The sequence below is a fragment of the Mus musculus genome, chromosome 1 (genome assembly GCF_000001635.26).
Source record: "Mus musculus strain C57BL/6J chromosome 1, GRCm38.p6 C57BL/6J".
Classification (NCBI taxonomy): Eukaryota; Metazoa; Chordata; class Mammalia; order Rodentia; family Muridae; genus Mus; species Mus musculus.
Window position 1 is genome coordinate 148,646,128 of NC_000067.6, and position 15,251 is coordinate 148,661,378.

Below are 15,251 nucleotides of genomic sequence, written 5' to 3' on the forward strand. Positions count from 1 at the left end.
TTAAAAACTCTCAGTATCATTTTTACCTTGCTTTGCAGTGTTTTCATTTCCATTTGTTATTTGGATCTCAATGTTGAGCTTTTATGTGCTTTGTTGTAGAAATATCATCATTTCTAGTACAAAGAGGATCCTGATGACCACCTATGAGCCTTAGATAAAAAGTTCTATCTAAAGAAAATAATACTCTCATAATTTTACTTCTGATCTTATTGAAGTTTTTGTTACTATAATATCTCTGAAAGATTGCTTTACTAACGTGAAAAGTTGCACAGGTTCATGCAGTTTCATATCAGTGTTAAAAGTGTTCCTCTTTAGTGTCCCAAACTGACAGCAACCAATACTTCCTCATACAGATAAATTAATTTTTAGTGAAAATTAAGTACATTAAAATGAGGTATTATGGATTGAGACAGAAGCTCTAAATATAATACGAGTTCATTTCCTTATGAAAAATGATACAGAGGTAGAAAATAAATGATAGGATGATGGAAGATGGCACACAGAGGATATCATATAGACACAGTGGCATGTGATGCAAAGAAGTGGCCACAACATCACTAAAGAAGAATAAATATCTGAGAATTTTCCCCTATAGTATTAGATATACTGTGACTCTATAGATAATATACTTTGACACATTTTTGCTGCTGGTGTTGATTTATTTTGGATAGCTTTTGATTTCTTTTGATTTGATGGAGACATTTGCTTCCTGACTATAAACACTTTGTGAACATCTGATCTGCTCCTGTTGACATGCCTTCCCCACTGTGATAAAACGTTTTTCTTATAACTATCACACTGAAAGTAGCCTAACTTCCTCAAAATTATGTTTCCATGAGTATTTTATGGGTCTCTAAAGGTAAGCCTTGAGCTGTTTGTTTATTATTATTATTATTATTATTATTATTATTATTATTATTATTATTATTATTTGTGTGTGTGTGTGTGTGTGTGTGTGTGTGTGTGTGTGTGTGTGTGTGTGTGTTTGTTAATATATTCTACCACATGAACCCTAGGGACTGAATTAAAATCATGAGTCTTGGAGTCCTTGAGGGTACTTGCCTAGTCCCAATTTGAATTTTTTACTAATTCCTGACTGTATGAATTATTCCTAACTGTCCTTTTTTTCTTGCTCTCATGACATTTCAAAAATGGTGATGTATGTACCATTGACCTATTTAAAAAACAAACAAACAAACAAACAAACAAAAAACGACAACAAAAAAAAACCCTCTCTTTTTCTTAAATTGCGTCTTGCCAGGTTTCTCATAACAACAGACAACATCGTGTATAACCCCAATTTCATGACATTCTACAAAAGGAGAAATTACTATGTTGGAAACAATTAGAGTTTCAAGACAATACAATAGGTTAGGGAGAGTATAGAGAAACAAAGTATTTCTTGATACAGCAAAAGATGACGACATGGCAATATCAATACATAATCATAAATCTGTCAGAATAGTTAAAAATAATGGATATATTTTCTTGCTTGAAATTTTCATATTTAAATTTTAGATTAAATACAAAATAACCTCATTGTTAATGTACATGGGGGAGTAAGAAAGGTGTTGATATGAATGAGTGTGGATATGAGTTGTGTGTAAGACTAAAAGTAAAGATCTTGGCATACAAGAGTGTGTTTTTAAGTTTGAGTTCACAGTACCCCCTTAAAAGCTCTATGCTGTAGTTCATTTCTCTAATCCCAGTGATCTAGTAATTGGGAGGGGGCAACACAGACACAGGGCAATCCCTAGATCTCACTAATAAGTCAGTTTAGTCAAAAATCTTGTCTGAAAAAAAATAACAGGCACAAAGTTGGTACCCAAATCAGCCTTTGGCTGACATATGTGCACGCATATACATTTCAACATGTACACTCAAAATAGATTAAAGGAAAACAAGATATATAAAAGCCCTTAGCTATAACTCATTAAAGAATTTTCTAAAGAGGCATTTACTAAGGCTTATGATATACTATTTATTCATCGATACTTCAACTGAGCAGTTAAGGGATAACGGTCAGCATCAGATTCTTTGGCAATGGAGACTAGGAATACATAAAAAGAACAGTCAAAAATGGGACAGATTCATCTAAGTGTGAATAAGAGTAGACTTGTGAGCATGAATTTGTGTTAGCTTATGGTAGACACTGATAATCACATCTAAAATATACACAAATATGTAAATATATTATTCATTACAAATAAACATTTGGTCTTTCCCTATGAGTTGAGAGAACCTGCAAGCAAAAGACAAAGGAGCAGTGACAGCCATCAGCCCATTGATATTGCTCCTTGATAGCAGTCTCCAATACAGGAGTGTATGTCTTCTGAAAAACATTAACCATTATAAAAGGTGAGGGGGAAAGATGCACAACATGAGCCAGAAGTAGCATATTACTCTAAAAATAAAAGAAAAAAATAGGAGTAATTGGAAAAAATGACTAAATTAAAAGAACTTCAGTACAGCAAAAGTTGTAGCATCATAAGCCACTGATTACAGAAATGGTCTTTGGTTCAAACTCAGTACCAAAACATTTACTTCATGGTTATACAAATCAATTATGAAAGAGTCAACAAAAGGATGCACTCAGATGAATATCTGTATTTAATGCATGTTCAATTACTGTGAAAAGATACCATGACCATGGCAACTCTTATGATGGAAAGCATTTAAGTGGAGTTTGCTTACAGTTGCAGAGGTTTAGTGCACTATCTTCATGATGGGGTCATGGTGGCATTCAGGTGGTGAAAATTGCAGACATGGTGGAGAAAATTACATGGAAATCAGATCTGCCAGCAAACAGAAGGAAAAAAAAAAAAAAAGGAACACTGGGCTTGGCTTGGGCTTTTGTGACCTCTAAGGCCACCTTACTAACATATTTCCTCCAACAAGGTAACATCTACTCCAACAAAGCCTCACCTCAATTTCTTCTCAAGTAGTGCTACTTCATGATGACTAACCATACATGGGCCCACAGTAGACATTTTTATTCAAACTAGCATAATATATTTAAAGAATTTCAGCATTGAAGGCTATCAACTATAGCATCCTAATTAAGTGTGCACACCTCATATTAATTTTCTTCTTTCCAGAAGGATACTACAAGAGACAAGAGCAACTTAACAATGGATAAATCTGATAACATTATCTCAAAGGAAATATCAATCCTTATGTCATGTTCATAGCATGTAAATTTTAAGGGTTGTGATGAAAATGGCACATTAATCATCTCTGTGACCTTTTATTTAAAAAAAAAACCTATATTCATACAAAAAATATCAGACTAACACTAGTTAAGTGGAATCTACAGTATTTCTCACGAAACACCTTCAAGTTTGAAAGCATTATGAGAAAAACATGCCAGATGTCTTGCACCTTAAATTACAACACTTCAGAGACAGAAACAGGTAGAACTTGATGAGTTACAATATAACCTGGTCTACTTATCATGCTCTAGTTCAACCATTATACACAGTGAGATTCAAAATTAAAAAAGAAAACAACACACACACACACAAATTATCAAAAGAGAAACTTAGGAACATATATCTTAGTGATGTATAAAACACTGAAATGTCATCCTAAAACAGATTAAAAATATATATTACACTAAGACTAAATGAATTTAATTGAAGCATGGAGTTATATGTATTTAATAAATACACCTAATTTGCAGATTAAAAATTCAGTGAGACAGGCAGTTTATTGTATTCTTTACTTTTCTCTAAATTTTAAACCATTCCAAAAACAAATATTCATTTAAAACTAGCATCATACTTACCGATTTTAACAACATAATTCGAGTCTTCATACATAGGCTTAATCAAACTTAGCCGTAAGAATATTGGCCACCTCTCTTTAAAAAACAAACAAACAAAAACAAAAAACAAAAACAAACAAACAAACAAACAAAACAAAACAAAACAAAACAAAACAAAAAAAACCTCCGAACATTTATTTTGTACAGTACAAGAGGAGTGAGTGGTTAGCTAGTCTCAACAGGAGGTCTCTGTTGGGGATTGGTCTTAGGTCGTGGATATCCAGATATTTGGAAAGCATGGAAGTCCTTGACATGGCTGTGCCCCTGTCAATAATACACATTCACTCATGATTTTTTTTTTAAGCTTCATCGTGTTGTTTAATCTAGCATGTTGCCTAGAAAGGCTTTTAGTAGGAAGAGTACAAATACTTCTCCTAAAGACCATTTCACCCACTGATGTGTTTGGCCGCTAGCCTCTTGTCTCTCTCTTCAGCGATAATGAGTCAGATTCCTTTTCCTCAGGGAAGAGAGATCCATGGTTTGTTGCCCTGGCCAATAACAAAAATGTTACAGACTGGCAAAGCTGTTGCCATTGGCGTCTTCCACATGAAACACATCAAAAGAGCCAGGATATCTCTCTCTCTCTCTCTGTTGGTGATTACACCAATTTTTCCCAAGTTAGCACCTCCAGTCACCATACACAGGTTCCCAGCGTTGAACTTGATGAAGTCAGTTATTTTGCTTGTCTACAAATCAAACTGAATGGTGTCATTCACCTTGATGAGGGGATTAGGGTATTGAATAGTACGAGTATCAAGGATCAACAGATGTGGGGTTATTTTTTGTACCCACAAAGATCTTTCTTACTTTGCACAACTTGTACTTTAGCCTTCTCAGGTGTAATTCTATAAAGAGCAAAGCAATCCTTAGTGTCATAGATCAGACGGAAGTTCTCTCTAGTCTTGTCAATGATGATGATACCCATAAACCCAGCAGGGTAGGTTATATCGGTCCTGACTTTCCCATCAATCTTAGTGAATCGATTCCTGCAAATCATTTTCTACTTCATCTCCAGTGAAGGCTTATTAAAATCTGTTCCTTAGGAAAATGATCAGAGGCAAGCATTCCCTCAGCTTGTGAGGACCAGTGGATGGATGAGGAGCAAACATGCCAGTCAACTTATCCAGAATTCAACGTTTTGGAGCAGCTACATGATTCAGGCATTGGGACCATGAGCCATGGCTGAGCTTTCTCTCTTGAACCCAGTCAAACTCTCGTGTGAAGGAAAACGTCACACCAACTTAGTTCAGAAACAATGGTAACTCAATCGCTGGGTGCAATAACAAGAATCCCAGTCTTGTAAACCATATTAAACCTAAATCCTGCGGTGGCGAATCCTAGTGGATTCCCCACAAAGCCAGGAGACACTAGTAGCCACATCTTGCCCTCTCGATATCCCCATCCCAAGAAGCCTCGAACTCTCTCCTGCTTAGGCCAACTGGCTTTTGATAAGGTTTATTTTCTGAATAATAATCATGATTGCCTTAGACACTGGCCCCAAGAATAACGGCTTTAAAGAGGGCAAAACAAAGGTGTTATTATGTTAAGAATTTATATATCTACCGGAAACTAGGAAAGGGGATAGCATTTGAAATGTAATGGAAGAAAATATCTAATAAAATATTAACATTAAAAAAGACATTTAAAAATAAAAAATTAATTAGCAAAAAAGAATTTGTATATCTAATAAGGAATAAATCTACATATTCATATACTAAAACTAAAGTTTGACAAAGAAAGAAATGCAAACTAGACAAAGATATAAAAATTCTGAACATAAATTATTGTTCAATTGTTCAAGAAAGTCAATCTATAACCTATAAAATATATGTAATAATTGGAGTCTTAAATAATCTCTTTTGGATCATAGAATTTAAGTGTAGCCAAATGGTATGAATATGTGCAACACATTAAGAAAAAATTAAGTTGAGCCACTCAATTCCTGCAGAGGACTGCAAAAATGCAATATTAACTTGTAGAAATGTGAATTGGAAATGTGATATTGCTATGCTACAAACTAGCTTCAGCCATTATCATCAGAATGAAGGCTTGTTATTTCATTTTCAGTTTGTCATTAGAAGCTTTATAATAAGGATGAAACATTAGCATTTTCATGCTTTGTGGATAAAATTGTTGTTGAACTTGCTCTCAGACATGTGAACAATCATTTTTCAAGTGCTCTTTCTTCACTGTAATTAAAGATTGGCTACTTGACAGTAACCCTGCTCTCTTATGTAAGAGGCAGCACTGCTTTTATGCACTCTGCTATTGTGCAGGAAGCATTTTGTGACCAGTTTCCAAAATCTTAGCATTTCCCACAAATTAGTTATGTCCTTCCATAAGGTCATCGCTTCACATGTCCCAAATTTAGGTCTCCCAAAGATTTCTGCCCTTAGAATATTTTTTTTCTTATTCTATAATGCATTTCTGGAGAGGTACATTAACCCCAGGCGCTTGTGCTGTGTTTCACCTGAAAGTAGCATTGATCCAGAAGAAAGAGTTATTTAGAAATAGGGCACTGGCTGTCAAATAAAATGTATTTAGATCTTAACTTTCTAACTTACTTCATGTCCTACCTTGATAATTATATCTTAATTATACTCTTCTATAAAATAATAGTAACTATTATGCAGAGATATTGATCCAACTTTCCATCTCAAATACTTATGAAGTATACCTCATAGAGCATGTCTTTCCAATTCTAATTTACACATAGTAATGTATTTGGTAAAGAGGTGATATGTTACATGTGGGAATTTGAATCAATTTTCCAATTAGAACAAGTCTGAATAAAACAGATTATGAGTTCTTATTGTCTTTTCATTAAAGAGCAAGGCATGACTAATGTAGAAATGCCTCTTGAAACACTTGTGTGTCAATCCACATGAGTATGTAAAGTGTATTCATACACCAACAACATACCCAACTTCTTCATTATAGATACATCGAATTCAACATACTAAAAATGATTTAAAGCATTAGCCCATAACTAGCTTACATACCCTTCTCACTCAGTATACTTTCTCCTGGCGTTCCCAGGTGTTCTAGAAAGGATTTCCCTTTATTGCCACCTTCCTTATTTCATAGAGTCCATTCACCATCAGGTTCCTATGATCTAATGCATCAGCATGTTGAGTGTATATTTCTTCCCACTCCAGGGAAATTGCTACTGTGGAATCTGTCATATGTTTACACTGACAACATTTTACACTATGCCATTCCCAGGCATGTCTTCCAAACAGTACCTTCACAGAACAGGAAAGAGATTTTGCATTTTAATGGAACATAGTTCTGTCACATTAACTTTTTCCTATTTCTTGAAAAACAGCAAAAATCTCTCTAGTCGACAAGTTCCATTTTTGTAAAACTGAAATCTAATCTTGTTAATACAGTTTGCAAGGTTTCAATACATCTGAGTTGGCAAGCTTTATTCATAGTATTTCTCAGACTTTTCAAGGAAGGATGATGTTCCTATCTGTAAGTCTTCAAGTTTGTCCTTGTTTTATGTAGACAACCATTATATTCATTCTTCCTTGACTTAAGAGCTCCTCTTCTAAACTGCACACTAAAGGGAAAATGTGCCCACTTGGGAGGGAAATAACTGTGGTCTGCCTCTTCCATCTTGGAGCCGTTACTTTATCAGCTGATATAGCAACCATAGCCTGCATAGCCTCTGTTATATAACGTGAGAAATAATACTGTATGACTTGATAGCATGTCTGGAGGGAATATAGATTTCAAATAATAGTGAGACAAAATTAACAATTATTCCAATCTAAGAATAGATTTGAAGAAGAAAGATGCCTCAGTACATACCACAGGAATTTAGGCAAGCTGTTCATTTAGTAAGTAGATGTTGAATTTAAGGGCAGAAAGACAAATTGTAGTTATGTTTATTTTCAATATTTCTTTGAATACCATAAAAATGTTCTAACTAATCAAATAATCAATTGTGTTACAATATAGAATATAGTCTACCTCTAGGTGAAGAGTTGTTACTGTTTCTTCCCAAAGAACAAATTCAGTTGGACAGGTCAAATACCCATGGCCAAAGGACCACCCCTCATGAATGCTCATTTTAATCCATATTAAAGATATAGGAGGAATAGTTAGTCCTTAAATGAGATAATTTATTTTTCCTTTCCATAATACCCCCACCTCAATGAAATAAATCCCTTTTACCTGCCACAGGGTTATCTTGGGTCTGCCCACATATCTGAACACTGACTCATTTTCTTTTGGATTTTCTTTTCAGAACCTGTTTTCTCTGGTACTTTGGGCTTACTGTTTCTCTAAAGCTATCTGTCAAACATTGACCATCTGTTGCCATTTGATTCAGCTCTATGGGCACATGATTTAAGTAGCATTTTCTTCTCTAATTTCTTCTTCATTCTCTTCCTCCAAGTAGTTGTAGAGATTTAGACCTTGCCTACTGTCTTACTAAGGATTACTGTCTTACTGTCACTGTGATGACACAGTATGACCAAAAGCAACTTGGAGGAACAAAGGGTTTCTCGTGCTCACTATTTCATATAACTTTCTCATCAAAAGCAGTGAGGGCAGGAACTGAAGCAGAGCAGCACACTGAAGGCAGTAGGTAATGCAGATGCCATGGGGAGCTTGTGCTTACCAACTTGCTCTCCATGGCTGGCTCAGCCTGCTTTCTTATGGAACCCAGGACAGTCCAGGGATGGTAGCAAAAACAACTGTCAGGGATCTCCCCTTAAAAACTAATTTTAAAAAATTCCCTACAGGTTGATCAAATGGTTCAAATTGAGCCAACTTGAAACAAATGCAGCCATTTTCTCAATTGATACTCTATGCTCTCTGATGACTATCTTGTGTCAAATTGCCATGAAACTATCCAGCACACCTATCATGGAGCTTTTTCTCTTTTTGTTTTTGAACTCTAAAAACTCAAGCACCTTTTTTTTGACTCTCTCTCTCTCTCCCTTTCTCCCTTACTCTCTCTCTCTCTCCCTCCTTCTCTCTCTCTCTCTCTCTCTCTCTCTCTCTCTCTCTCTCTCTCTCTCTCTCTCTCTCTCTCTCACACACACACACATACACACACACATACACACACTCCAATATTTCAGTTATCTACAATACCTATTCCTCCGGAGCGTAGACTCTTTCTTTCTTCATGCTCTTCTGGAGTGATGTTTGAGACTTTAGAAGAGGGGGTATGGTATGGATATTCCATTTATGAATGAATATTCTGTAGTTTCTTGTTGTCTGAGCATAGGCCTATTGTAGACATTTGTGATGATTATCCAATAGTACAAACAGGAATTTATTTGATGCAAGTTGAGAGGTGATGTAATCTATGTGGATCGTGATATTTCAGTAGGAGTTGGCTTAATAGTTTGTTTAGCATAATAACAGTAGGAAGTTTTCCACTAGGGCTTATGACCTGAGGATAGAAACTAAATCTAATCAAAATGTACTTGGTTACTTCTGTTACATTCTTGCAACTATTGCATCAGTAGGCATGTCTTTACCAGGTCAATAGTTATTTTATTTCCCAATATTCATATTTGGGTTAAATTGATTTTTAATGTTCTCTGCTAATCACATATCCTGCAACTATATAAGGTAGCAACTAGAGATACAGTTTTGGTACAGTATCAGCTTGAGTTGTTCATGCTTTGTTAATCAAATGTGATAGTTTAGATATACAGTCTTACATTTACATTTTAGAAGGTAAACAATAGCATTGGCAATGGACTGCAATATTTGGATGTCTTTGGGACCTCAATGAGCAACAATACTCTGAAAGAAGTAACCTATTCTTGGCATCCAGCTTCTTATTTGTTACCACATGCTGTCTAGTAGGATCACTGTTACTCATTATGAGAGCCCCATTTTCACTTATTTTTTTTTAAATTTATATATGTGCATATGCATATATATATATATATATATATATATATATATATATATATATCCCAACATGCAGCCCTGAACTCTATATAACATGGTAAATACACTGAGACACCCTCAATTTTTTCTAAAAAATTGCACCTTCCTCTATCTTATATCCTATATCATAGGCCTATATGTTGCCTATGATTATTGCCTGGCAAACCTTGATTTATATTCATTATTGATCTTGTTATTTCATGAACAAAAGAAATTAATTTCTTAGCACTATTTCATAAAAATAGTAGTCTTTGCCACATTAACAAATTTCAAGGTAATTCACTTTATAAAAGTATTTGTTAACTTTGTATAATACACATATATTATACATGTGTGTATGCATGGTTATTAATGTATTTCTGTATTTCTATGTAATATAGAAATATTATATCTTTGTTATTCATATTTAAAACACCTAATAAACCCTGCATAATGATAAAAAGTACAACACAATATTTTTAAATGTTTATTTTCCTCAGTAGTTTAGTTATACAGCCTAAATATAAAAGAATAAATTTAATATTTTTCATAAAAGCCACCTATATGAAGAAAAATAATTGAATTTAATGTTCTTTTAGTCTTATGTTTGTTTGTTTTTTTTAAATTCCTGTGAATATGCTGTAATTGGAGGTAGTTAATTTTCCATGGGCTAGTGCAAATTAAAGAATGCATCTTTTTTTAGGAAAGGTTAGAATTTAATATGATCCGTTCTCAAATTCTGACCTTTTTGAGTAGAGGTTCCCATTATTGTAAATCAGCAGGGAGAGTGCTAATTACTCATTTAGAGATGCTAAGGTAGCTCTGGGAGGTAGATGAAAAGAGGCAAAACCTTAACTAGAAAACATGTCCCCCACAGGGACTGCTTGTTAGCAGCTCTTCCCTTTGAAAACTTCACATAGGAAGTTTTTAAGTCGGGAAAAGTGTACCATTATTTTTTAAGTGGAAACAATAATTATTAGAATTTTCATGTTAAAAATTAGTTCACTGAGGATTGCCATTGAACTGCAAAGTTATTGATAATGCAGTGTGCAATTACTGGTGAACATCCCTACTAGAAAAGAAAAAAAAAAAACACCATCAGAGCAGTTGAACAGCACACATGCTAAGATAAAAATCAAACCAATTGTCAAGGGTGCAGTTACTAAGCCTGTGCTAATGTAGAGAGAACTGAGAAATGGTAATAAAATGGAACTTTCTGGTCTACCCTAGAGCGGATGACTAGTTGCAAGAGAATCAGTTCAGAAAACCAAGGAGTATTGTCAAGGTTCTAGTTGCTTCTTCCTACTTAGTGAAGACTTGTGAAGAGCAATTTTTAAACTACAGATCTTCTAGGGAGTCTGAGTCATTGTTTTCAATTGCATATACACTGTGATAATGAATGAAAAAAAAAAAAAACAATGTTCATATGTTCACTCATTTAAATACCAGCACTTACCTCAAAGTAAAGAATAGATTTTTTTTTTTTTTTATTCTGGTGCTATCTATGGGTGACTAGATTCATATTACTCTAAATAGAAAGTTCCAAGATGATAACAGTTCCATGTGGTATTCAGCTGATAAAAGAAAAGAAAATTATGAATCAATGAACATCTTAAATGCAACGGTGTGAACTTCATATACACAAGTTATTGTGGGAGAGGGATTTACAGGCACTGACAACACTCTTATCTTTAAAAAATATTTCTTTTATTTTTTGATACTATAATATAGTTACATAATTTCTCCCTCCCCTTTCTTCTCTCGAATCTTTCCATATACCCTTCCTTTGTCTCTGATGAATTTATGGCCTTTCTTTATATGCATATATTGCAAAATATATAAGTACAATATGCTCAGTCTATATAATATTACTTGTATATATGTTTTCAGGGATGCCCATTTTGTATTTGACAACCAATTCTTTAACTGCCTGTACTTCTCTGCATGATTAATTTTTGTGTTAATTTTTTCCTACAATATATTTTCATCAAGTATTCCCTCCAGCTCCTCCTAGTTCTCCCCACCTCTCTATGTAATTATGTAATGTCATATTCTCTCTCTCTCTCTCTCTCTCTCTCTCTCTCTCTCTCTCTCTCTCTCTCAACAAGAAAATAGCAAAATGGAAAACAGTCATAACTGGAAAATGGCAAAAAAAAAATGTTCTTTGGTAGAGTTGAGGCCCAGTAGACTCTTCCATCCACATTAGCATGTATATTTCAGCTGATGTTTAAGCAGTCCTGCTCATGAGACATTATGGGTTTGGTTTCTGACATGTCTGGAATATATGATTTCATATCAAACTTCCAGTTCCTCTGGCCTTAAAAACCTTTCTGCAATTTCTTCTCCAGTGAACCCTAAGCTTTAAGTGCAGGAGTTATATCATAGATGTAACCCTTGGGACCAATTCCACAAATCTGCATCTTGATTGGTTATGGTTTTCTCCAGTTATACTGATAAATGTATTTTGTGTCACATTGATGAAAAACTAACCAGAATAACAGACGAAGAGAAAATATTATTGTTTTAGCTTATACTTTTCACTTGGGGAAAATACTAGGATATTTTGTTTAAAATTAAGTATATTTAAAATAAAAATAAATTAATAGTTACTCAAGAGATCTATGTATGTAAGTAATATTATGCAATTTTGTAGCCATATCATATTAAACACAGGTCAAGTTGTCACATGAAGAAAGAGTGGGTCAGAGATGATGAATGAAATATGAGAAGTAAGAGATTAAAATATGAGAAATTATTTAAATCTATATTCTATGGCATTGTAGTTGTAGTTGTTTTTAGGAGCATGTTTGGTAGCTTATACAATCAGCGACATATGTACTGCCATTAATATATAGAAAATTGTGGAGAAATAATGTTCTTACATATATGGACAGAGATAGAAAGAACAGAGAGAATTTAGTTTTTAAAATATTTATCTTATTCTCAACTACCTATTATCAAATACTGAACATAAAAGTCAAATAAATGGATAGATGATTTTAACATTCTTCCAAAGGGGTAAATGGAAAATTGTTCAGATAGGCCAAGGCAGTGCAAAGGTTCCTCCATCTTATATTCTTGTGGTGATCTCTTTAAGTTTAACTAGAATTTGACCATTTTTATTCTCCAATAATTTTACTTTTATTCACCTTCTGCCTGACTATAATCAAAGCGAAGACATCAAGACACCTCTCCTACCAGTCCCACTCTTACAAATCTGTTCTCAGAGAATGGGAAGCCTTTCTTGGATACTACCCAACCCTGTGACATCTAGTCCCAGCAGGACTAGGCACATCCTCTCCCACTGAGGTCCTTGTGGGGAATTCCTAAACTCTCATTTTAGTAACCTGAGGTCATGATACCCCACCTAACTTACTTTAGCTTTTGTTAAACTTTTTGCTTATGCAAACATCCACTTGCAACTAATTGCTTATCTATAGCTTTTGCTAAGCTTCTTGGTTTTGGAGAACTGCACCATATGGCTACTAAGCAAGATAACAGGGTGTATTTTTGACTTTAGCCTTTTACCATAAATACTCAGAGCTACATTTGGGTTCAGAATACCTAAGAGAAGTCCAATCTGGCTTGAATAAAGGTTTCCCTTTTTCTTTTTATTGGTTATTTATTTATATTTCAAGTGTTATCCCCCTTCTCAGTTTTCCCCTCAAAAAGACCCCTATCTCCCCCTTGCTTCTATGAGGGTGCTCCCCTACCCACCTACCCATTCCCACCTCACTGCCCTAGAATTCCCCTACGCTGGGGCATTTAGCCTCCACAGGACCAAAGGCACTCCCATGGATGCCAGATAAAGCCATTCTCTGCTACACATGTAGCTGGAGCCATGGAAGGCTTTTAATTAATTGGCTCTAGACTGCATCTGAGTGGCACCAATAACTATGCTTTTAAGCAGAATATATAACTTTATTCATTATCCAGGCTAAAGATGTAATATTATAAATATTACTGCTGGATGAGCTGGTTCTGTTAGGAAAAAAATGCATGTGCATGTGTGCAAATTTATTTATTTATCTATCTCTTTATTTATTTATTTATAAATATCCAAAGCCAAAAGAAAAATTCTTTTTTTCTATTTAAATGTTATAAGCACCTTTGACACAGCAAAAGAAGTTAGATGCCATCAATTTTATGAGTCTTTATATTGATATCTGATTAATGAAGCATCTTAAAAGTGCATCATTATTATTTAATACATATGTATTACTTTTCAAGGAACTATTATAAAGCTTTGGCTATCATGTCAGGAAAGTTTAATAAATTAAACAACAACAGAAACAACAATAAACATTAGGACAGTGGTAGCACACACCTTTAATTCTAGCACTAGGGAGGGAGAAGCAGGCAGATTTCTGAGTTCAGGTCAAGCCTGGCCCACAGAGTGAGTTTCAGGAGAGCCAGGGCTACAGAGAGAAACCCTGTCTCAAAAAAAACAATAAATAAATAAACAAACAGATAGATAGATAGATAGATAGATAGATAGATAGATAGATAGATGATAGATAGATAGATAGATATATTTCTCAATATAATAATTTCACATATTCTCACTTTACATATTTATTTTTTCTTGTATAAAATCTGTTCATTATAAAGCTATATTATCCATACATTCTAATTACCCTATTTTATACTATCCAGAAAAATCAGATGGAGTACCTATAATTACATTATTAAGAAATATAAGTGCTGCTTTGAGATAAATCAAGGTTTGGTACAGGAACTATTTGTAATGGGAACTCACAAAATAGTTTACTAAGTTGTAATAAAAAGCCCACACAATAGAGCACATTGTACTAATATATCACACTTATTTCTTTTTCTGAGAGTTACGTGGAAGTCTCTCTGCCTCATATAAAATCATAATTGGAAGAGTGAAACATTTTTGAGGCTTGTCCTAGGCTTAACTTTTGTAAAAGGGTCTTAAAACTTTAAAAATTAGAGTCATCAATTATAGCAGTGGAAATAGGTGCAAGGTCAAAGACCAGCAGCTCTCAACATTTTTTTTCTTAATAAAATCTTAACTGTGGGTAACTGAAATGCTTAAGAATATCAGTAAAGAAGTCATTATAAGATAAAAATCCCCAAATATTTTCTACTATTTGAAGACCTACAGTCACTAAATTGCCTTCTTGTTTATCTCCAAAATGCTTCAGATATTGTTGTCATGAAACCAAAATTCAGAAAAAAGGAAAGGGGAATTTTTTCTTAAAGGTAAAATGGATTAGAAGACTTCTGACATGAACCTAAAGTTAAAAATTTTGCATGAGTATTTATTTTGCACTAGTCAAAAAACTTGAAGATTTATAGTAATTTCAGGTATAGCAAATATGTTATGTGAATGTGATTTTTTAAAATGTTCATTGTTTATATCAATTTTATTTTAGCACAATGAAAATAAACCTCAAAACTCAGAAATTCTTTTTAATATTTAACAATGCCGTAGTAAGGGAAATGTAGTGCTCACAGAACTTTATACTTAAACATTTAGATCATGATACAGAAATTA

General features: G+C 34.0%; 1 pseudogene; it reads right to left on the reverse strand.

Moving 5' to 3' along the window:
* Gm18505 (predicted gene, 18505) lies at positions 4,129-5,015 on the reverse strand (annotated as a pseudogene).